This window comes from Pangasianodon hypophthalmus, chromosome 7, assembly GCF_027358585.1.
Source record: "Pangasianodon hypophthalmus isolate fPanHyp1 chromosome 7, fPanHyp1.pri, whole genome shotgun sequence".
Taxonomy (NCBI): Eukaryota; Metazoa; Chordata; class Actinopteri; order Siluriformes; family Pangasiidae; genus Pangasianodon; species Pangasianodon hypophthalmus.
The window spans coordinates 23,779,815-23,800,351 of record NC_069716.1 but is presented as its reverse complement, the minus strand read 5'-3'; the positions used below and the strand labels follow the sequence as shown (position 1 = coordinate 23,800,351).

At 42.9% G+C, this 20,537-nt stretch overlaps 21 non-coding genes across 21 annotated transcripts; all 21 read right to left on the bottom strand.

Annotated features, from left to right (window-relative positions):
* Nucleotides 1–119: 119 nt before the first annotated feature.
* On the bottom strand, nucleotides 120–283 carry LOC117597757 (U1 spliceosomal RNA). Its single transcript, XR_004578506.2, has one exon. It is a non-coding gene; the product is annotated as a U1 spliceosomal RNA (small nuclear RNA).
* A 784-nt stretch (nucleotides 284–1,067) lies between these two features.
* LOC128318663 (U1 spliceosomal RNA) lies at nucleotides 1,068–1,231 on the bottom strand. Its single transcript, XR_008302100.1, has one exon. It is a non-coding gene; the product is annotated as a U1 spliceosomal RNA (small nuclear RNA).
* A 784-nt stretch (nucleotides 1,232–2,015) lies between these two features.
* LOC117597749 (U1 spliceosomal RNA) lies at nucleotides 2,016–2,179 on the bottom strand. Its single transcript, XR_004578498.1, has one exon. It is a non-coding gene; the product is annotated as a U1 spliceosomal RNA (small nuclear RNA).
* Nucleotides 2,180–2,963: 784 nt separating this feature from the next.
* LOC128318677 (U1 spliceosomal RNA) lies at nucleotides 2,964–3,127 on the bottom strand. The gene has a single exon (XR_008302114.1). It is a non-coding gene; the product is annotated as a U1 spliceosomal RNA (small nuclear RNA).
* A 784-nt stretch (nucleotides 3,128–3,911) lies between these two features.
* On the bottom strand, nucleotides 3,912–4,075 carry LOC128318662 (U1 spliceosomal RNA). The gene has a single exon (XR_008302099.1). It is a non-coding gene; the product is annotated as a U1 spliceosomal RNA (small nuclear RNA).
* A 784-nt stretch (nucleotides 4,076–4,859) lies between these two features.
* Nucleotides 4,860–5,023, bottom strand: LOC128318660 (U1 spliceosomal RNA). The gene has a single exon (XR_008302097.1). It is a non-coding gene; the product is annotated as a U1 spliceosomal RNA (small nuclear RNA).
* A 784-nt stretch (nucleotides 5,024–5,807) lies between these two features.
* Nucleotides 5,808–5,971, bottom strand: LOC128318659 (U1 spliceosomal RNA). Its single transcript, XR_008302096.1, has one exon. It is a non-coding gene; the product is annotated as a U1 spliceosomal RNA (small nuclear RNA).
* A 784-nt stretch (nucleotides 5,972–6,755) lies between these two features.
* LOC128318658 (U1 spliceosomal RNA) lies at nucleotides 6,756–6,919 on the bottom strand. The gene has a single exon (XR_008302095.1). It is a non-coding gene; the product is annotated as a U1 spliceosomal RNA (small nuclear RNA).
* A 784-nt stretch (nucleotides 6,920–7,703) lies between these two features.
* On the bottom strand, nucleotides 7,704–7,867 carry LOC128318657 (U1 spliceosomal RNA). Its single transcript, XR_008302094.1, has one exon. It is a non-coding gene; the product is annotated as a U1 spliceosomal RNA (small nuclear RNA).
* Nucleotides 7,868–8,651: 784 nt separating this feature from the next.
* LOC128318656 (U1 spliceosomal RNA) lies at nucleotides 8,652–8,815 on the bottom strand. The gene has a single exon (XR_008302093.1). It is a non-coding gene; the product is annotated as a U1 spliceosomal RNA (small nuclear RNA).
* Nucleotides 8,816–9,599: 784 nt separating this feature from the next.
* Nucleotides 9,600–9,763, bottom strand: LOC128318655 (U1 spliceosomal RNA). The gene has a single exon (XR_008302092.1). It is a non-coding gene; the product is annotated as a U1 spliceosomal RNA (small nuclear RNA).
* A 784-nt stretch (nucleotides 9,764–10,547) lies between these two features.
* LOC128318654 (U1 spliceosomal RNA) lies at nucleotides 10,548–10,711 on the bottom strand. The gene has a single exon (XR_008302091.1). It is a non-coding gene; the product is annotated as a U1 spliceosomal RNA (small nuclear RNA).
* Nucleotides 10,712–11,495: 784 nt separating this feature from the next.
* Nucleotides 11,496–11,659, bottom strand: LOC117597747 (U1 spliceosomal RNA). The gene has a single exon (XR_004578496.1). It is a non-coding gene; the product is annotated as a U1 spliceosomal RNA (small nuclear RNA).
* A 784-nt stretch (nucleotides 11,660–12,443) lies between these two features.
* Nucleotides 12,444–12,607, bottom strand: LOC128318676 (U1 spliceosomal RNA). The gene has a single exon (XR_008302113.1). It is a non-coding gene; the product is annotated as a U1 spliceosomal RNA (small nuclear RNA).
* Nucleotides 12,608–13,391: 784 nt separating this feature from the next.
* On the bottom strand, nucleotides 13,392–13,555 carry LOC117597745 (U1 spliceosomal RNA). The gene has a single exon (XR_004578494.1). It is a non-coding gene; the product is annotated as a U1 spliceosomal RNA (small nuclear RNA).
* Nucleotides 13,556–14,339: 784 nt separating this feature from the next.
* Nucleotides 14,340–14,503, bottom strand: LOC128318653 (U1 spliceosomal RNA). The gene has a single exon (XR_008302090.1). It is a non-coding gene; the product is annotated as a U1 spliceosomal RNA (small nuclear RNA).
* Nucleotides 14,504–15,287: 784 nt separating this feature from the next.
* Nucleotides 15,288–15,451, bottom strand: LOC128318678 (U1 spliceosomal RNA). Its single transcript, XR_008302115.1, has one exon. It is a non-coding gene; the product is annotated as a U1 spliceosomal RNA (small nuclear RNA).
* A 784-nt stretch (nucleotides 15,452–16,235) lies between these two features.
* Nucleotides 16,236–16,399, bottom strand: LOC117597743 (U1 spliceosomal RNA). The gene has a single exon (XR_004578492.1). It is a non-coding gene; the product is annotated as a U1 spliceosomal RNA (small nuclear RNA).
* Nucleotides 16,400–17,183: 784 nt separating this feature from the next.
* On the bottom strand, nucleotides 17,184–17,347 carry LOC128318668 (U1 spliceosomal RNA). Its single transcript, XR_008302105.1, has one exon. It is a non-coding gene; the product is annotated as a U1 spliceosomal RNA (small nuclear RNA).
* A 784-nt stretch (nucleotides 17,348–18,131) lies between these two features.
* On the bottom strand, nucleotides 18,132–18,295 carry LOC128318661 (U1 spliceosomal RNA). The gene has a single exon (XR_008302098.1). It is a non-coding gene; the product is annotated as a U1 spliceosomal RNA (small nuclear RNA).
* A 1,159-nt stretch (nucleotides 18,296–19,454) lies between these two features.
* Nucleotides 19,455–19,645, bottom strand: LOC117597765 (U2 spliceosomal RNA). The gene has a single exon (XR_004578514.1). It is a non-coding gene; the product is annotated as a U2 spliceosomal RNA (small nuclear RNA).
* Between the last annotated feature and the right edge of the window lie 892 nt (nucleotides 19,646–20,537).

Here is a 20,537-nt window from a genome sequence, read left to right as displayed (position 1 = left end):
TAGAGTACACACAACCTTGCTTGATTTCACCGGTTGGTGCACAAACAGACTAACCAGAATGAACGCGACATAATCTTGAAACAGAGCAGTATTGTATCTAATTTTAATACAGTGAATATCAGGGGAGAGCGCGAACGCAGTCCCCCACTACCAGAAATTATGCAGTCGAGATTCCCACATTTGGGGAATTCGCAGGGGTCAGCACAACCGGAGTGCAATGGTTGAGCCTCGCCCTGGGTGAACCACCTTCTTGATCATGGTATCTCCCCTGCCAGGTAAGTATGAATTGCACTACCCTCGGCTACCGACTGCACCGCAGCACACACTGTTTACCATCACGGTGAAGAATACAGCACTAATCATTACACAAACATCTGAGGCTAAAACACTGCAGTCTAAAAGTATTGCAGAAATAATACTTTCTTCAGTCCAGAAGAAAGAGCACATTGCTACACTAAGCAATAAGAGTCAGTAAAAATAAGCCTTGAAGCCTTGCTACAGTTAGCCCCGCCCCCTGTGTGCAGGTCAGGAGGAGAGTTACAACCAAAACAAAACCACTTCTCTACAAGACATTTTGATTCCATTCGTTGTTTTGGGGAATAAGGGACAGGGTAGAAAAAGCTACTTTGAACTTTATATAGGTCACTTGAAATTGCATAATCACAATCTATGATGGACAGAGAAGGTTAGTAAAAGATCAGCAAAGCTTTGAACCTTGCTAGGAGCACAGTGACATCCGTTATAACAAAGTTGAAAATATATGGCATAAACCAGACACTACCAAGACAAGAAAAGCAATTGTCCGAGACTCACAACTTCTGTTTGGTAACTCTGGCATGGATTATTGTCCTATCACAGCACGACCTGTCGTGTGTTGTTTCTTGTGCTGTACTTCTGCATGTTGCAGTGCCATGTTCTGCTCACTAGTGTAGCTTTTTAAACCAGCAATAGAGTACACACAACCTTGCTTGATTTCACCGGTTGGTGCACAAACAGACTAACCAGAATGAACGCGACATAATCTTGAAAAAGAGCAGTATTGCATCTAATTTTAATACAGTGAATATCAGGGGAGAGCGCGAACGCAGTCCCCCACTACCAGAAATTATGCAGTCGAGATTCCCACATTTGGGGAATTCGCAGGGGTCAGCACAACCGGAGTGCAATGGTTGAGCCTCGCCCTGGGTGAACCACCTTCTTGATCATGGTATCTCCCCTGCCAGGTAAGTATGAATTGCACTACCCTCGGCTACCGACTGCACCGCAGCACACACTGTTTACCATCACGGTGAAGAATACAGCACTAATCATTACACAAACATCTGAGGCTAAAACACTGCAGTCTAAAAGTATTGCAGAAATAATACTTTCTTCAGTCCAGAAGAAAGAGCACATTGCTACACTAAGCAATAAGAGTCAGTAAAAATAAGCCTTGAAGCCTTGCTACAGTTAGCCCCGCCCCCTGTGTGCAGGTCAGGAGGAGAGTTACAACCAAAACAAAACCACTTCTCTACAAGACATTTTGATTCCATTCGTTGTTTTGGGGAATAAGGGACAGGGTAGAAAAAGCTACTTTGAACTTTATATAGGTCACTTGAAATTGCATAATCACAATCTATGATGGACAGAGAAGGTTAGTAAAAGATCAGCAAAGCTTTGAACCTTGCTAGGAGCACAGTGACATCCGTTATAACAAAGTTGAAAATATATGGCATAAACCAGACACTACCAAGACAAGAAAAGCAATTGTCCGAGACTCACAACTTCTGTTTGGTAACTCTGGCATGGATTATTGTCCTATAACAGCACGACCTGTCGTGTGTTGTTTCTTGTGCTGTACTTCTGCATGTTGCAGTGCCATGTTCTGCTCACTAGTGTAGCTTTTTAAACCAGCAATAGAGTACACACAACCTTGCTTGATTTCACCGGTTGGTGCACAAACAGACTAACCAGAATGAACGCGACATAATCTTGAAAAAGAGCAGTATTGCATCTAATTTTAATACAGTGAATATCAGGGGAGAGCGCGAACGCAGTCCCCCACTACCAGAAATTATGCAGTCGAGATTCCCACATTTGGGGAATTCGCAGGGGTCAGCACAACCGGAGTGCAATGGTTGAGCCTCGCCCTGGGTGAACCACCTTCTTGATCATGGTATCTCCCCTGCCAGGTAAGTATGAATTGCACTACCCTCGGCTACCGACTGCACCGCAGCACACACTGTTTACCATCACGGTGAAGAATACAGCACTAATCATTACACAAACATCTGAGGCTAAAACACTGCAGTCTAAAAGTATTGCAGAAATAATACTTTCTTCAGTCCAGAAGAAAGAGCACATTGCTACACTAAGCAATAAGAGTCAGTAAAAATAAGCCTTGAAGCCTTGCTACAGTTAGCCCCGCCCCCTGTGTGCAGGTCAGGAGGAGAGTTACAACCAAAACAAAACCACTTCTCTACAAGACATTTTGATTCCATTCGTTGTTTTGGGGAATAAGGGACAGGGTAGAAAAAGCTACTTTGAACTTTATATAGGTCACTTGAAATTGCATAATCACAATCTATGATGGACAGAGAAGGTTAGTAAAAGATCAGCAAAGCTTTGAACCTTGCTAGGAGCACAGTGACATCCGTTATAACAAAGTTGAAAATATATGGCATAAACCAGACACTACCAAGACAAGAAAAGCAATTGTCCGAGACTCACAACTTCTGTTTGGTAACTCTGGCATGGATTATTGTCCTATAACAGCACGACCTGTCGTGTGTTGTTTCTTGTGCTGTACTTCTGCATGTTGCAGTGCCATGTTCTGCTCACTAGTGTAGCTTTTTAGACCAGCAATAGAGTACACACAACCTTGCTTGATTTCACCGGTTGGTGCACAAACAGACTAACCAGAATGAACGCGACATAATCTTGAAAAAGAGCAGTATTGCATCTAATTTTAATACAGTGAATATCAGGGGAGAGCGCGAACGCAGCCCCCCACTACCAGAAATTATGCAGTCGAGATTCCCACATTTGGGGAATTCGCAGGGGTCAGCACAACCGGAGTGCAATGGTTGAGCCTCGCCCTGGGTGAACCACCTTCTTGATCATGGTATCTCCCCTGCCAGGTAAGTATGAATTGCACTACCCTCGGCTACCGACTGCACCGCAGCACACACTGTTTACCATCACGGTGAAGAATACAGCACTAATCATTACACAAACATCTGAGGCTAAAACACTGCAGTCTAAAAGTATTGCAGAAATAATACTTTCTTCAGTCCAGAAGAAAGAGCACATTGCTACACTAAGCAATAAGAGTCAGTAAAAATAAGCCTTGAAGCCTTGCTACAGTTAGCCCCGCCCCCTGTGTGCAGGTCAGGAGGAGAGTTACAACCAAAACAAAACCACTTCTCTACAAGACATTTTGATTCCATTCGTTGTTTTGGGGAATAAGGGACAGGGTAGAAAAAGCTACTTTGAACTTTATATAGGTCACTTGAAATTGCATAATCACAATCTATGATGGACAGAGAAGGTTAGTAAAAGATCAGCAAAGCTTTGAACCTTGCTAGGAGCACAGTGACATCCGTTATAACAAAGTTGAAAATATATGGCATAAACCAGACACTACCAAGACAAGAAAAGCAATTGTCCGAGACTCACAACTTCTGTTTGGTAACTCTGGCATGGATTATTGTCCTATCACAGCACGACCTGTCGTGTGTTGTTTCTTGTGCTGTACTTCTGCATGTTGCAGTGCCATGTTCTGCTCACTAGTGTAGCTTTTTAGACCAGCAATAGAGTACACACAACCTTGCTTGATTTCACCGGTTGGTGCACAAACAGACTAACCAGAATGAACGCGACATAATCTTGAAACAGAGCAGTATTGCATCTAATTTTAATACAGTGAATATCAGGGGAGAGCGCGAACGCAGTCCCCCACTACCAGAAATTATGCAGTCGAGATTCCCACATTTGGGGAATTCGCAGGGGTCAGCACAACCGGAGTGCAATGGTTGAGCCTCGCCCTGGGTGAACCACCTTCTTGATCATGGTATCTCCCCTGCCAGGTAAGTATGAATTGCACTACCCTCGGCTACCGACTGCACCGCAGCACACACTGTTTACCATCACGGTGAAGAATACAGCACTAATCATTACACAAACATCTGAGGCTAAAACACTGCAGTCTAAAAGTATTGCAGAAATAATACTTTCTTCAGTCCAGAAGAAAGAGCACATTGCTACACTAAGCAATAAGAGTCAGTAAAAATAAGCCTTGAAGCCTTGCTACAGTTAGCCCCGCCCCCTGTGTGCAGGTCAGGAGGAGAGTTACAACCAAAACAAAACCACTTCTCTACAAGACATTTTGATTCCATTCGTTGTTTTGGGGAATAAGGGACAGGGTAGAAAAAGCTACTTTGAACTTTATATAGGTCACTTGAAATTGCATAATCACAATCTATGATGGACAGAGAAGGTTAGTAAAAGATCAGCAAAGCTTTGAACCTTGCTAGGAGCACAGTGACATCCGTTATAACAAAGTTGAAAATATATGGCATAAACCAGACACTACCAAGACAAGAAAAGCAATTGTCCGAGACTCACAACTTCTGTTTGGTAACTCTGGCATGGATTATTGTCCTATCACAGCACGACCTGTCGTGTGTTGTTTCTTGTGCTGTACTTCTGCATGTTGCAGTGCCATGTTCTGCTCACTAGTGTAGCTTTTTAGACCAGCAATAGAGTACACACAACCTTGCTTGATTTCACCGGTTGGTGCACAAACAGACTAACCAGAATGAACGCGACATAATCTTGAAACAGAGCAGTATTGCATCTAATTTTAATACAGTGAATATCAGGGGAGAGCGCGAACGCAGTCCCCCACTACCAGAAATTATGCAGTCGAGATTCCCACATTTGGGGAATTCGCAGGGGTCAGCACAACCGGAGTGCAATGGTTGAGCCTCGCCCTGGGTGAACCACCTTCTTGATCATGGTATCTCCCCTGCCAGGTAAGTATGAATTGCACTACCCTCGGCTACCGACTGCACCGCAGCACACACTGTTTACCATCACGGTGAAGAATACAGCACTAATCATTACACAAACATCTGAGGCTAAAACACTGCAGTCTAAAAGTATTGCAGAAATAATACTTTCTTCAGTCCAGAAGAAAGAGCACATTGCTACACTAAGCAATAAGAGTCAGTAAAAATAAGCCTTGAAGCCTTGCTACAGTTAGCCCCGCCCCCTGTGTGCAGGTCAGGAGGAGAGTTACAACCAAAACAAAACCACTTCTCTACAAGACATTTTGATTCCATTCGTTGTTTTGGGGAATAAGGGACAGGGTAGAAAAAGCTACTTTGAACTTTATATAGGTCACTTGAAATTGCATAATCACAATCTATGATGGACAGAGAAGGTTAGTAAAAGATCAGCAAAGCTTTGAACCTTGCTAGGAGCACAGTGACATCCGTTATAACAAAGTTGAAAATATATGGCATAAACCAGACACTACCAAGACAAGAAAAGCAATTGTCCGAGACTCACAACTTCTGTTTGGTAACTCTGGCATGGATTATTGTCCTATCACAGCACGACCTGTCGTGTGTTGTTTCTTGTGCTGTACTTCTGCATGTTGCAGTGCCATGTTCTGCTCACTAGTGTAGCTTTTTAAACCAGCAATAGAGTACACACAACCTTGCTTGATTTCACCGGTTGGTGCACAAACAGACTAACCAGAATGAACGCGACATAATCTTGAAAAAGAGCAGTATTGCATCTAATTTTAATACAGTGAATATCAGGGGAGAGCGCGAACGCAGTCCCCCACTACCAGAAATTATGCAGTCGAGATTCCCACATTTGGGGAATTCGCAGGGGTCAGCACAACCGGAGTGCAATGGTTGAGCCTCGCCCTGGGTGAACCACCTTCTTGATCATGGTATCTCCCCTGCCAGGTAAGTATGAATTGCACTACCCTCGGCTACCGACTGCACCGCAGCACACACTGTTTACCATCACGGTGAAGAATACAGCACTAATCATTACACAAACATCTGAGGCTAAAACACTGCAGTCTAAAAGTATTGCAGAAATAATACTTTCTTCAGTCCAGAAGAAAGAGCACATTGCTACACTAAGCAATAAGAGTCAGTAAAAATAAGCCTTGAAGCCTTGCTACAGTTAGCCCCGCCCCCTGTGTGCAGGTCAGGAGGAGAGTTACAACCAAAACAAAACCACTTCTCTACAAGACATTTTGATTCCATTCGTTGTTTTGGGGAATAAGGGACAGGGTAGAAAAAGCTACTTTGAACTTTATATAGGTCACTTGAAATTGCATAATCACAATCTATGATGGACAGAGAAGGTTAGTAAAAGATCAGCAAAGCTTTGAACCTTGCTAGGAGCACAGTGACATCCGTTATAACAAAGTTGAAAATATATGGCATAAACCAGACACTACCAAGACAAGAAAAGCAATTGTCCGAGACTCACAACTTCTGTTTGGTAACTCTGGCATGGATTATTGTCCTATCACAGCACGACCTGTCGTGTGTTGTTTCTTGTGCTGTACTTCTGCATGTTGCAGTGCCATGTTCTGCTCACTAGTGTAGCTTTTTAGACCAGCAATAGAGTACACACAACCTTGCTTGATTTCACCGGTTGGTGCACAAACAGACTAACCAGAATGAACGCGACATAATCTTGAAACAGAGCAGTATTGCATCTAATTTTAATACAGTGAATATCAGGGGAGAGCGCGAACGCAGTCCCCCACTACCAGAAATTATGCAGTCGAGATTCCCACATTTGGGGAATTCGCAGGGGTCAGCACAACCGGAGTGCAATGGTTGAGCCTCGCCCTGGGTGAACCACCTTCTTGATCATGGTATCTCCCCTGCCAGGTAAGTATGAATTGCACTACCCTCGGCTACCGACTGCACCGCAGCACACACTGTTTACCATCACGGTGAAGAATACAGCACTAATCATTACACAAACATCTGAGGCTAAAACACTGCAGTCTAAAAGTATTGCAGAAATAATACTTTCTTCAGTCCAGAAGAAAGAGCACATTGCTACACTAAGCAATAAGAGTCAGTAAAAATAAGCCTTGAAGCCTTGCTACAGTTAGCCCCGCCCCCTGTGTGCAGGTCAGGAGGAGAGTTACAACCAAAACAAAACCACTTCTCTACAAGACATTTTGATTCCATTCGTTGTTTTGGGGAATAAGGGACAGGGTAGAAAAAGCTACTTTGAACTTTATATAGGTCACTTGAAATTGCATAATCACAATCTATGATGGACAGAGAAGGTTAGTAAAAGATCAGCAAAGCTTTGAACCTTGCTAGGAGCACAGTGACATCCGTTATAACAAAGTTGAAAATATATGGCATAAACCAGACACTACCAAGACAAGAAAAGCAATTGTCCGAGACTCACAACTTCTGTTTGGTAACTCTGGCATGGATTATTGTCCTATCACAGCACGACCTGTCGTGTGTTGTTTCTTGTGCTGTACTTCTGCATGTTGCAGTGCCATGTTCTGCTCACTAGTGTAGCTTTTTAAACCAGCAATAGAGTACACACAACCTTGCTTGATTTCACCGGTTGGTGCACAAACAGACTAACCAGAATGAACGCGACATAATCTTGAAAAAGAGCAGTATTGCATCTAATTTTAATACAGTGAATATCAGGGGAGAGCGCGAACGCAGTCCCCCACTACCAGAAATTATGCAGTCGAGATTCCCACATTTGGGGAATTCGCAGGGGTCAGCACAACCGGAGTGCAATGGTTGAGCCTCGCCCTGGGTGAACCACCTTCTTGATCATGGTATCTCCCCTGCCAGGTAAGTATGAATTGCACTACCCTCGGCTACCGACTGCACCGCAGCACACACTGTTTACCATCACGGTGAAGAATACAGCACTAATCATTACACAAACATCTGAGGCTAAAACACTGCAGTCTAAAAGTATTGCAGAAATAATACTTTCTTCAGTCCAGAAGAAAGAGCACATTGCTACACTAAGCAATAAGAGTCAGTAAAAATAAGCCTTGAAGCCTTGCTACAGTTAGCCCCGCCCCCTGTGTGCAGGTCAGGAGGAGAGTTACAACCAAAACAAAACCACTTCTCTACAAGACATTTTGATTCCATTCGTTGTTTTGGGGAATAAGGGACAGGGTAGAAAAAGCTACTTTGAACTTTATATAGGTCACTTGAAATTGCATAATCACAATCTATGATGGACAGAGAAGGTTAGTAAAAGATCAGCAAAGCTTTGAACCTTGCTAGGAGCACAGTGACATCCGTTATAACAAAGTTGAAAATATATGGCATAAACCAGACACTACCAAGACAAGAAAAGCAATTGTCCGAGACTCACAACTTCTGTTTGGTAACTCTGGCATGGATTATTGTCCTATAACAGCACGACCTGTCGTGTGTTGTTTCTTGTGCTGTACTTCTGCATGTTGCAGTGCCATGTTCTGCTCACTAGTGTAGCTTTTTAGACCAGCAATAGAGTACACACAACCTTGCTTGATTTCACCGGTTGGTGCACAAACAGACTAACCAGAATGAACGCGACATAATCTTGAAAAAGAGCAGTATTGCATCTAATTTTAATACAGTGAATATCAGGGGAGAGCGCGAACGCAGTCCCCCACTACCAGAAATTATGCAGTCGAGATTCCCACATTTGGGGAATTCGCAGGGGTCAGCACAACCGGAGTGCAATGGTTGAGCCTCGCCCTGGGTGAACCACCTTCTTGATCATGGTATCTCCCCTGCCAGGTAAGTATGAATTGCACTACCCTCGGCTACCGACTGCACCGCAGCACACACTGTTTACCATCACGGTGAAGAATACAGCACTAATCATTACACAAACATCTGAGGCTAAAACACTGCAGTCTAAAAGTATTGCAGAAATAATACTTTCTTCAGTCCAGAAGAAAGAGCACATTGCTACACTAAGCAATAAGAGTCAGTAAAAATAAGCCTTGAAGCCTTGCTACAGTTAGCCCCGCCCCCTGTGTGCAGGTCAGGAGGAGAGTTACAACCAAAACAAAACCACTTCTCTACAAGACATTTTGATTCCATTCGTTGTTTTGGGGAATAAGGGACAGGGTAGAAAAAGCTACTTTGAACTTTATATAGGTCACTTGAAATTGCATAATCACAATCTATGATGGACAGAGAAGGTTAGTAAAAGATCAGCAAAGCTTTGAACCTTGCTAGGAGCACAGTGACATCCGTTATAACAAAGTTGAAAATATATGGCATAAACCAGACACTACCAAGACAAGAAAAGCAATTGTCCGAGACTCACAACTTCTGTTTGGTAACTCTGGCATGGATTATTGTCCTATCACAGCACGACCTGTCGTGTGTTGTTTCTTGTGCTGTACTTCTGCATGTTGCAGTGCCATGTTCTGCTCACTAGTGTAGCTTTTTAGACCAGCAATAGAGTACACACAACCTTGCTTGATTTCACCGGTTGGTGCACAAACAGACTAACCAGAATGAACGCGACATAATCTTGAAACAGAGCAGTATTGCATCTAATTTTAATACAGTGAATATCAGGGGAGAGCGCGAACGCAGTCCCCCACTACCAGAAATTATGCAGTCGAGATTCCCACATTTGGGGAATTCGCAGGGGTCAGCACAACCGGAGTGCAATGGTTGAGCCTCGCCCTGGGTGAACCACCTTCTTGATCATGGTATCTCCCCTGCCAGGTAAGTATGAATTGCACTACCCTCGGCTACCGACTGCACCGCAGCACACACTGTTTACCATCACGGTGAAGAATACAGCACTAATCATTACACAAACATCTGAGGCTAAAACACTGCAGTCTAAAAGTATTGCAGAAATAATACTTTCTTCAGTCCAGAAGAAAGAGCACATTGCTACACTAAGCAATAAGAGTCAGTAAAAATAAGCCTTGAAGCCTTGCTACAGTTAGCCCCGCCCCCTGTGTGCAGGTCAGGAGGAGAGTTACAACCAAAACAAAACCACTTCTCTACAAGACATTTTGATTCCATTCGTTGTTTTGGGGAATAAGGGACAGGGTAGAAAAAGCTACTTTGAACTTTATATAGGTCACTTGAAATTGCATAATCACAATCTATGATGGACAGAGAAGGTTAGTAAAAGATCAGCAAAGCTTTGAACCTTGCTAGGAGCACAGTGACATCCGTTATAACAAAGTTGAAAATATATGGCATAAACCAGACACTACCAAGACAAGAAAAGCAATTGTCCGAGACTCACAACTTCTGTTTGGTAACTCTGGCATGGATTATTGTCCTATCACAGCACGACCTGTCGTGTGTTGTTTCTTGTGCTGTACTTCTGCATGTTGCAGTGCCATGTTCTGCTCACTAGTGTAGCTTTTTAAACCAGCAATAGAGTACACACAACCTTGCTTGATTTCACCGGTTGGTGCACAAACAGACTAACCAGAATGAACGCGACATAATCTTGAAAAAGAGCAGTATTGCATCTAATTTTAATACAGTGAATATCAGGGGAGAGCGCGAACGCAGTCCCCCACTACCAGAAATTATGCAGTCGAGATTCCCACATTTGGGGAATTCGCAGGGGTCAGCACAACCGGAGTGCAATGGTTGAGCCTCGCCCTGGGTGAACCACCTTCTTGATCATGGTATCTCCCCTGCCAGGTAAGTATGAATTGCACTACCCTCGGCTACCGACTGCACCGCAGCACACACTGTTTACCATCACGGTGAAGAATACAGCACTAATCATTACACAAACATCTGAGGCTAAAACACTGCAGTCTAAAAGTATTGCAGAAATAATACTTTCTTCAGTCCAGAAGAAAGAGCACATTGCTACACTAAGCAATAAGAGTCAGTAAAAATAAGCCTTGAAGCCTTGCTACAGTTAGCCCCGCCCCCTGTGTGCAGGTCAGGAGGAGAGTTACAACCAAAACAAAACCACTTCTCTACAAGACATTTTGATTCCATTCGTTGTTTTGGGGAATAAGGGACAGGGTAGAAAAAGCTACTTTGAACTTTATATAGGTCACTTGAAATTGCATAATCACAATCTATGATGGACAGAGAAGGTTAGTAAAAGATCAGCAAAGCTTTGAACCTTGCTAGGAGCACAGTGACATCCGTTATAACAAAGTTGAAAATATATGGCATAAACCAGACACTACCAAGACAAGAAAAGCAATTGTCCGAGACTCACAACTTCTGTTTGGTAACTCTGGCATGGATTATTGTCCTATAACAGCACGACCTGTCGTGTGTTGTTTCTTGTGCTGTACTTCTGCATGTTGCAGTGCCATGTTCTGCTCACTAGTGTAGCTTTTTAAACCAGCAATAGAGTACACACAACCTTGCTTGATTTCACCGGTTGGTGCACAAACAGACTAACCAGAATGAACGCGACATAATCTTGAAAAAGAGCAGTATTGCATCTAATTTTAATACAGTGAATATCAGGGGAGAGCGCGAACGCAGTCCCCCACTACCAGAAATTATGCAGTCGAGATTCCCACATTTGGGGAATTCGCAGGGGTCAGCACAACCGGAGTGCAATGGTTGAGCCTCGCCCTGGGTGAACCACCTTCTTGATCATGGTATCTCCCCTGCCAGGTAAGTATGAATTGCACTACCCTCGGCTACCGACTGCACCGCAGCACACACTGTTTACCATCACGGTGAAGAATACAGCACTAATCATTACACAAACATCTGAGGCTAAAACACTGCAGTCTAAAAGTATTGCAGAAATAATACTTTCTTCAGTCCAGAAGAAAGAGCACATTGCTACACTAAGCAATAAGAGTCAGTAAAAATAAGCCTTGAAGCCTTGCTACAGTTAGCCCCGCCCCCTGTGTGCAGGTCAGGAGGAGAGTTACAACCAAAACAAAACCACTTCTCTACAAGACATTTTGATTCCATTCGTTGTTTTGGGGAATAAGGGACAGGGTAGAAAAAGCTACTTTGAACTTTATATAGGTCACTTGAAATTGCATAATCACAATCTATGATGGACAGAGAAGGTTAGTAAAAGATCAGCAAAGCTTTGAACCTTGCTAGGAGCACAGTGACATCCGTTATAACAAAGTTGAAAATATATGGCATAAACCAGACACTACCAAGACAAGAAAAGCAATTGTCCGAGACTCACAACTTCTGTTTGGTAACTCTGGCATGGATTATTGTCCTATCACAGCACGACCTGTCGTGTGTTGTTTCTTGTGCTGTACTTCTGCATGTTGCAGTGCCATGTTCTGCTCACTAGTGTAGCTTTTTAGACCAGCAATAGAGTACACACAACCTTGCTTGATTTCACCGGTTGGTGCACAAACAGACTAACCAGAATGAACGCGACATAATCTTGAAAAAGAGCAGTATTGCATCTAATTTTAATACAGTGAATATCAGGGGAGAGCGCGAACGCAGCCCCCCACTACCAGAAATTATGCAGTCGAGATTCCCACATTTGGGGAATTCGCAGGGGTCAGCACAACCGGAGTGCAATGGTTGAGCCTCGCCCTGGGTGAACCACCTTCTTGATCATGGTATCTCCCCTGCCAGGTAAGTATGAATTGCACTACCCTCGGCTACCGACTGCACCGCAGCACACACTGTTTACCATCACGGTGAAGAATACAGCACTAATCATTACACAAACATCTGAGGCTAAAACACTGCAGTCTAAAAGTATTGCAGAAATAATACTTTCTTCAGTCCAGAAGAAAGAGCACATTGCTACACTAAGCAATAAGAGTCAGTAAAAATAAGCCTTGAAGCCTTGCTACAGTTAGCCCCGCCCCCTGTGTGCAGGTCAGGAGGAGAGTTACAACCAAAACAAAACCACTTCTCTACAAGACATTTTGATTCCATTCGTTGTTTTGGGGAATAAGGGACAGGGTAGAAAAAGCTACTTTGAACTTTATATAGGTCACTTGAAATTGCATAATCACAATCTATGATGGACAGAGAAGGTTAGTAAAAGATCAGCAAAGCTTTGAACCTTGCTAGGAGCACAGTGACATCCGTTATAACAAAGTTGAAAATATATGGCATAAACCAGACACTACCAAGACAAGAAAAGCAATTGTCCGAGACTCACAACTTCTGTTTGGTAACTCTGGCATGGATTATTGTCCTATCACAGCACGACCTGTCGTGTGTTGTTTCTTGTGCTGTACTTCTGCATGTTGCAGTGCCATGTTCTGCTCACTAGTGTAGCTTTTTAGACCAGCAATAGAGTACACACAACCTTGCTTGATTTCACCGGTTGGTGCACAAACAGACTAACCAGAATGAACGCGACATAATCTTGAAACAGAGCAGTATTGTATCTAATTTTAATACAGTGAATATCAGGGGAGAGCGCGAACGCAGTCCCCCACTACCAGAAATTATGCAGTCGAGATTCCCACATTTGGGGAATTCGCAGGGGTCAGCACAACCGGAGTGCAATGGTTGAGCCTCGCCCTGGGTGAACCACCTTCTTGATCATGGTATCTCCCCTGCCAGGTAAGTATGAATTGCACTACCCTCGGCTACCGACTGCACCGCAGCACACACTGTTTACCATCACGGTGAAGAATACAGCACTAATCATTACACAAACATCTGAGGCTAAAACACTGCAGTCTAAAAGTATTGCAGAAATAATACTTTCTTCAGTCCAGAAGAAAGAGCACATTGCTACACTAAGCAATAAGAGTCAGTAAAAATAAGCCTTGAAGCCTTGCTACAGTTAGCCCCGCCCCCTGTGTGCAGGTCAGGAGGAGAGTTACAACCAAAACAAAACCACTTCTCTACAAGACATTTTGATTCCATTCGTTGTTTTGGGGAATAAGGGACAGGGTAGAAAAAGCTACTTTGAACTTTATATAGGTCACTTGAAATTGCATAATCACAATCTATGATGGACAGAGAAGGTTAGTAAAAGATCAGCAAAGCTTTGAACCTTGCTAGGAGCACAGTGACATCCGTTATAACAAAGTTGAAAATATATGGCATAAACCAGACACTACCAAGACAAGAAAAGCAATTGTCCGAGACTCACAACTTCTGTTTGGTAACTCTGGCATGGATTATTGTCCTATCACAGCACGACCTGTCGTGTGTTGTTTCTTGTGCTGTACTTCTGCATGTTGCAGTGCCATGTTCTGCTCACTAGTGTAGCTTTTTAGACCAGCAATAGAGTACACACAACCTTGCTTGATTTCACCGGTTGGTGCACAAACAGACTAACCAGAATGAACGCGACATAATCTTGAAACAGAGCAGTATTATATCTAATTTTAATACAGTGAATATCAGGGGAGAGCGCGAACGCAGTCCCCCACTACCAGAAATTATGCAGTCGAGATTCCCACATTTGGGGAATTCGCAGGGGTCAGCACAACCGGAGTGCAATGGTTGAGCCTCGCCCTGGGTGAACCACCTTCTTGATCATGGTATCTCCCCTGCCAGGTAAGTATGAATTGCACTACCCTCGGCTACCGACTGCACCGCAGCACACACTGTTTACCATCACGGTGAAGAATACAGCACTAATCATTACACAAACATCTGAGGCTAAAACACTGCAGTCTAAAAGTATTGCAGAAATAATACTTTCTTCAGTCCAGAAGAAAGAGCACATTGCTACACTAAGCAATAAGAGTCAGTAAAAATAAGCCTTGAAGCCTTGCTACAGTTAGCCCCGCCCCCTGTGTGCAGGTCAGGAGGAGAGTTACAACCAAAACAAAACCACTTCTCTACAAGACATTTTGATTCCATTCGTTGTTTTGGGGAATAAGGGACAGGGTAGAAAAAGCTACTTTGAACTTTATATAGGTCACTTGAAATTGCATAATCACAATCTATGATGGACAGAGAAGGTTAGTAAAAGATCAGCAAAGCTTTGAACCTTGCTAGGAGCACAGTGACATCCGTTATAACAAAGTTGAAAATATATGGCATAAACCAGACACTACCAAGACAAGAAAAGCAATTGTCCGAGACTCACAACTTCTGTTTGGTAACTCTGGCATGGATTATTGTCCTATAACAGCACGACCTGTCGTGTGTTGTTTCTTGTGCTGTACTTCTGCATGTTGCAGTGCCATGTTCAGCTCACTAGTGTAGCTTTTTAGACCAGCAATAGAGTACACACAACCTTGCTTGATTTCACCGGTTGGTGCACAAACAGACTAACCAGAATGAACGCGACATAATCTTGAAAAAGAGCAGTATTGCATCTAATTTTAATACAGTGAATATCAGGGGAGAGCGCGAACGCAGTCCCCCACTACCAGAAATTATGCAGTCGAGATTCCCACATTTGGGGAATTCGCAGGGGTCAGCACAACCGGAGTGCAATGGTTGAGCCTCGCCCTGGGTGAACCACCTTCTTGATCATGGTATCTCCCCTGCCAGGTAAGTATGAATTGCACTACCCTCGGCTACCGACTGCACCGCAGCACACACTGTTTACCATCACGGTGAAGAATACAGCACTAATCATTACACAAACATCTGAGGCTAAAACACTGCAGTCTAAAAGTATTGCAGAAATAATACTTTCTTCAGTCCAGAAGAAAGAGCACATTGCTACACTAAGCAATAAGAGTCAGTAAAAATAAGCCTTGAAGCCTTGCTACAGTTAGCCCCGCCCCCTGTGTGCAGGTCAGGAGGAGAGTTACAACCAAAACAAAACCACTTCTCTACAAGACATTTTGATTCCATTCGTTGTTTTGGGGAATAAGGGACAGGGTAGAAAAAGCTACTTTGAACTTTATATAGGTCACTTGAAATTGCATAATCACAATCTATGATGGACAGAGAAGGTTAGTAAAAGATCAGCAAAGCTTTGAACCTTGCTAGGAGCACAGTGACATCCGTTATAACAAAGTTGAAAATATATGGCATAAACCAGACACTACCAAGACAAGAAAAGCAATTGTCCGAGACTCACAACTTCTGTTTGGTAACTCTGGCATGGATTATTGTCCTATCACAGCACGACCTGTCGTGTGTTGTTTCTTATGCTGTACTTCTGCATGTTGCAGTGCCATGTTCTGCTCACTAGTGTAGCTTTTTAAACCAGCAATAGAGTACACACAACCTTGCTTGATTTCACCGGTTGGTGCACAAACAGACTAACCAGAATGAACGCGACATAATCTTGAAACAGAGCAGTATTGTATCTAATTTTAATACAGTGAATATCAGGGGAGAGCGCGAACGCAGTCCCCCACTACCAGAAATTATGCAGTCGAGATTCCCACATTTGGGGAATTCGCAGGGGTCAGCACAACCGGAGTGCAATGGTTGAGCCTCGCCCTGGGTGAACCACCTTCTTGATCATGGTATCTCCCCTGCCAGGTAAGTATGAATTGCACTACCCTCGGCTACCGACTGCACCGCAGCACACACTGTTTACCATCACGGTGAAGAATACAGCACTAATCATTACACAAACATCTGAGGCTAAAACACTGCAGTCTAAAAGTATTGCAGAAATAATACTTTCTTCAGTCCAGAAGAAAGAGCACATTGCTACACTAAGCAATAAGAGTCAGTAAAAATAAGCCTTGAAGCCTTGCTACAGTTAGCCCCGCCCCCTGTGTGCAGGTCAGGAGGAGAGTTACAACCAAAACAAAACCACTTCTCTACAAGACATTTTGATTCCATTCGTTGTTTTGGGGAATAAGGGACAGGGTAGAAAAAGCTACTTTGAACTTTATATAGGTCACTTGAAATTGCATAATCACAATCTATGATGGACAGAGAAGGTTAGTAAAAGATCAGCAAAGCTTTGAACCTTGCTAGGAGCACAGTGACATCCGTTATAACAAAGTTGAAAATATATGGCATAAACCAGACACTACCAAGACAAGAAAAGCAATTGTCCGAGACTCACAACTTCTGTTTGGTAACTCTGGCATGGATTATTGTCCTATCACAGCACGACCTGTCGTGTGTTGTTTCTTGTGCTGTACTTCTGCATGTTGCAGTGCCATGTTCTGCTCACTAGTGTAGCTTTTTAGACCAGCAATAGAGTACACACAACCTTGCTTGATTTCACTGGTTGGTGCACAAACAGACTAACCAGAATGAACGCGACATAATCTTGAAACAGAGCAGTATTATATCTAATTTTAATACAGTGAATATCAGGGGAGAGCGCGAACGCAGTCCCCCACTACCAGAAATTATGCAGTCGAGATTCCCACATTTGGGGAATTCGCAGGGGTCAGCACAACCGGAGTGCAATGGTTGAGCCTCGCCCTGGGTGAACCACCTTCTTGATCATGGTATCTCCCCTGCCAGGTAAGTATGAATTGCACTACCCTCGGCTACCGACTGCACCGCAGCACACACTGTTTACCATCACGGTGAAGAATACAGCACTAATCATTACACAAACATCTGAGGCTAAAACACTGCAGTCTAAAAGTATTGCAGAAATAATACTTTCTTCAGTCCAGAAGAAAGAGCACATTGCTACACTAAGCAATAAGAGTCAGTAAAAATAAGCCTTGAAGCCTTGCTACAGTTAGCCCCGCCCCCTGTGTGCAGGTCAGGAGGAGAGTTACAACCAAAACAAAACCACTTCTCTACAAGACATTTTGATTCCATTCGTTGTTTTGGGGAATAAGGGACAGGGTAGAAAAAGCTACTTTGAACTTTATATAGGTCACTTGAAATTGCATAATCACAATCTATGATGGACAGAGAAGGTTAGTAAAAGATCAGCAAAGCTTTGAACCTTGCTAGGAGCACAGTGACATCCGTTATAACAAAGTTGAAAATATATGGCATAAACCAGACACTACCAAGACAAGAAAAGCAATTGTCCGAGACTCACAACTTCTGTTTGGTAACTCTGGCATGGATTATTGTCCTATCACAGCACGACCTGTCGTGTGTTGTTTCTTGTGCTGTACTTCTGCATGTTGCAGTGCCGTGTTCTGCTCACTAGTGTAGCTTTTTAGACCAGCAATAGAGTACACACAACCTTGCTTGATTTCACCGGTTGGTGCACAAACAGACTAACCAGAATGAACGCGACATAATCTTGAAAAAGAGCAGTATTGCATCTAATTTTAATACAGTGAATATCAGGGGAGAGCGCGAACGCAGTCCCCCACTACCAGAAATTATGCAGTCGAGATTCCCACATTTGGGGAATTCGCAGGGGTCAGCACAACCGGAGTGCAATGGTTGAGCCTCGCCCTGGGTGAACCACCTTCTTGATCATGGTATCTCCCCTGCCAGGTAAGTATGAATTGCACTACCCTCGGCTACCGACTGCACCGCAGCACACACTGTTTACCATCACGGTGAAGAATACAGCACTAATCATTACACAAACATCTGAGGCTAAAACACTGCAGTCTAAAAGTATTGCAGAAATAAGACTAACCTTTATTACACACAAAGCCGTGTAGGTCATCTATTTTCTTAATAACAAAACAGTACAACACTTCCCATGATGCACTGCTGCTGAATATGTAACGAGATCCACAATGCTCAGGAAACTGCTTTTTTAATCCAAACATGTACACTAAAAACACGATAGTCAGTTCAGAAGAAAGCAATAAGTGTCAGAAAAAAAACTATGTTTAACAATTTTATAAAGATAGAAAAGCATCGCTACAGTTAGCCCCGCCCCCTCTGTGTACAGGACAGGCGGCGACTTACAGCCAAAACAAAACGACTTCTCTACAAGACATTTCACTTCCATTCATAGTTTTAGGGAATAAATAAGGGACAGGGTAGAAAAGCTGCTTTGAACTTTATGCAATTACAAGTGACTATATAACCACAGTCTATGAACAAACACGCATGAGAGCGGAAATTTCTGTCCGACCGGTAATGGGAGTCTGGATACATAGTTCCGGATAGATAGTTCCGTCTACCACAAATTGTGATTGTTGTATTAATTTATTATTCTTGATTTATTAACAGGATCGTTACAATTTGGAGCCGCTGATTAAAAATCTGGTGCCACATGCATGAAATAAATCTTTTCGTTGCGACAAGGACCACGATTTGGGTTTTAGTTTACTTACAATAAATACTATAATTTACCCTTTAAACCTGCTTTTGTCATGCTATAATTCAGGCTTCCTTGGAGTTCATGAGACTCTACGTGTTTTTACAGAAAATAAACGACTTTATTGTGCGTTTGTCAGGTACAGTTTGGTTCTAAAAATGCAGCCAAAAGTCGGAGTAGTGAGTATGGTTTTCATGGCAGACCACACTGACCCTGCATGAACAACGTTAAAACCCTTTTCTGTGCTGAAATGTGAAGTCAGTGAGATCACAAACAGCTCAAATGCAGAAATCCACAACCAAACTGCACAGCGCGGACTTCCATGGAACTGGAGAACATCACAGCCAGACAGATGCACAGACTGTATCTTTCTTTGACAGTAGAGAGAGGGGTGCACCGTTCCCGGAAGTACTGCAATACCGGGTCGATGCGTGGAGTGGACGGAGCAAGCCCCTATTCCATCTCCCTGTTCCAAAAATCAATTTAATATATGGTCCCCGGGTAGGGGACGTATCAGATATTAAACTGATAAGAACAGATACTACACTTGATCTTAGCCAAAAGGCCGAGAAGCGATACCGACAACAGCAAACAACAAACAGGGACATTCTACACAACTGTAAACCCGAGGACGGCAAATGCTGCTGTCTCTTAATATTCTATAATAAACCAGTGTAAAATACGGGAACTATATTGTTTATACTAAAATTAGCAGAGAAAAGGGCGGTATAAGTGCCAGTTCACACAAAAACAAAAAGGAAATGATAATGAATGCGCAAACTGACCAATCAGAGACGAGAATACAAAATCCTCCGCACTACACACATTACACAATACTCACATTAGTTTACAAAGTAGTTTTTTCTAAACAAACATTTAAAAGGATTAAAATCCTTCGATTAAAACGAGTAACACATGACAAACCAAAATGTGGAGAATTTAAAAACATGTAAAAATTGACGTGAATTATACAACATTGCCCCTCAGTGGTCGGATGTGGTATTGCAGGAGAAAACAAATCGGGGAAAAATGTCTACAACTTAATTACCTTAAACTGAGTAAAACATTTTCACGAGGATTTCTTGGCGAAAAGAAGATAAATTGTGAACAATAATTTTAGTAATTTTAATCTAAACACTGAGTAAGAGGTTAGAATCACCAAACATGTACTTAATGTAAGTTTCACATAAAATACTGTGATTTATAGTAATTACCAAGTTTCTTCGTGGCACAAAGGGTGAAAATTTGTAGCAGTAAAATAGCTCTAGTTTTCTACAACACGAACAACTTTCTCCTCAGTCCCAAATTTAGTAAAAAGGAAAAGAAGTTCATCTTTACACATGCGCCACTCATCCGCCATTTTCCACCAGCAGTTTCTCCAGGCCTGCTTCATCATATACAGCGCTGCCTACCTTCATTTCTTTATTCTGGACGTACAGTATTTCTCCATAATGCATTAAAGGATACTT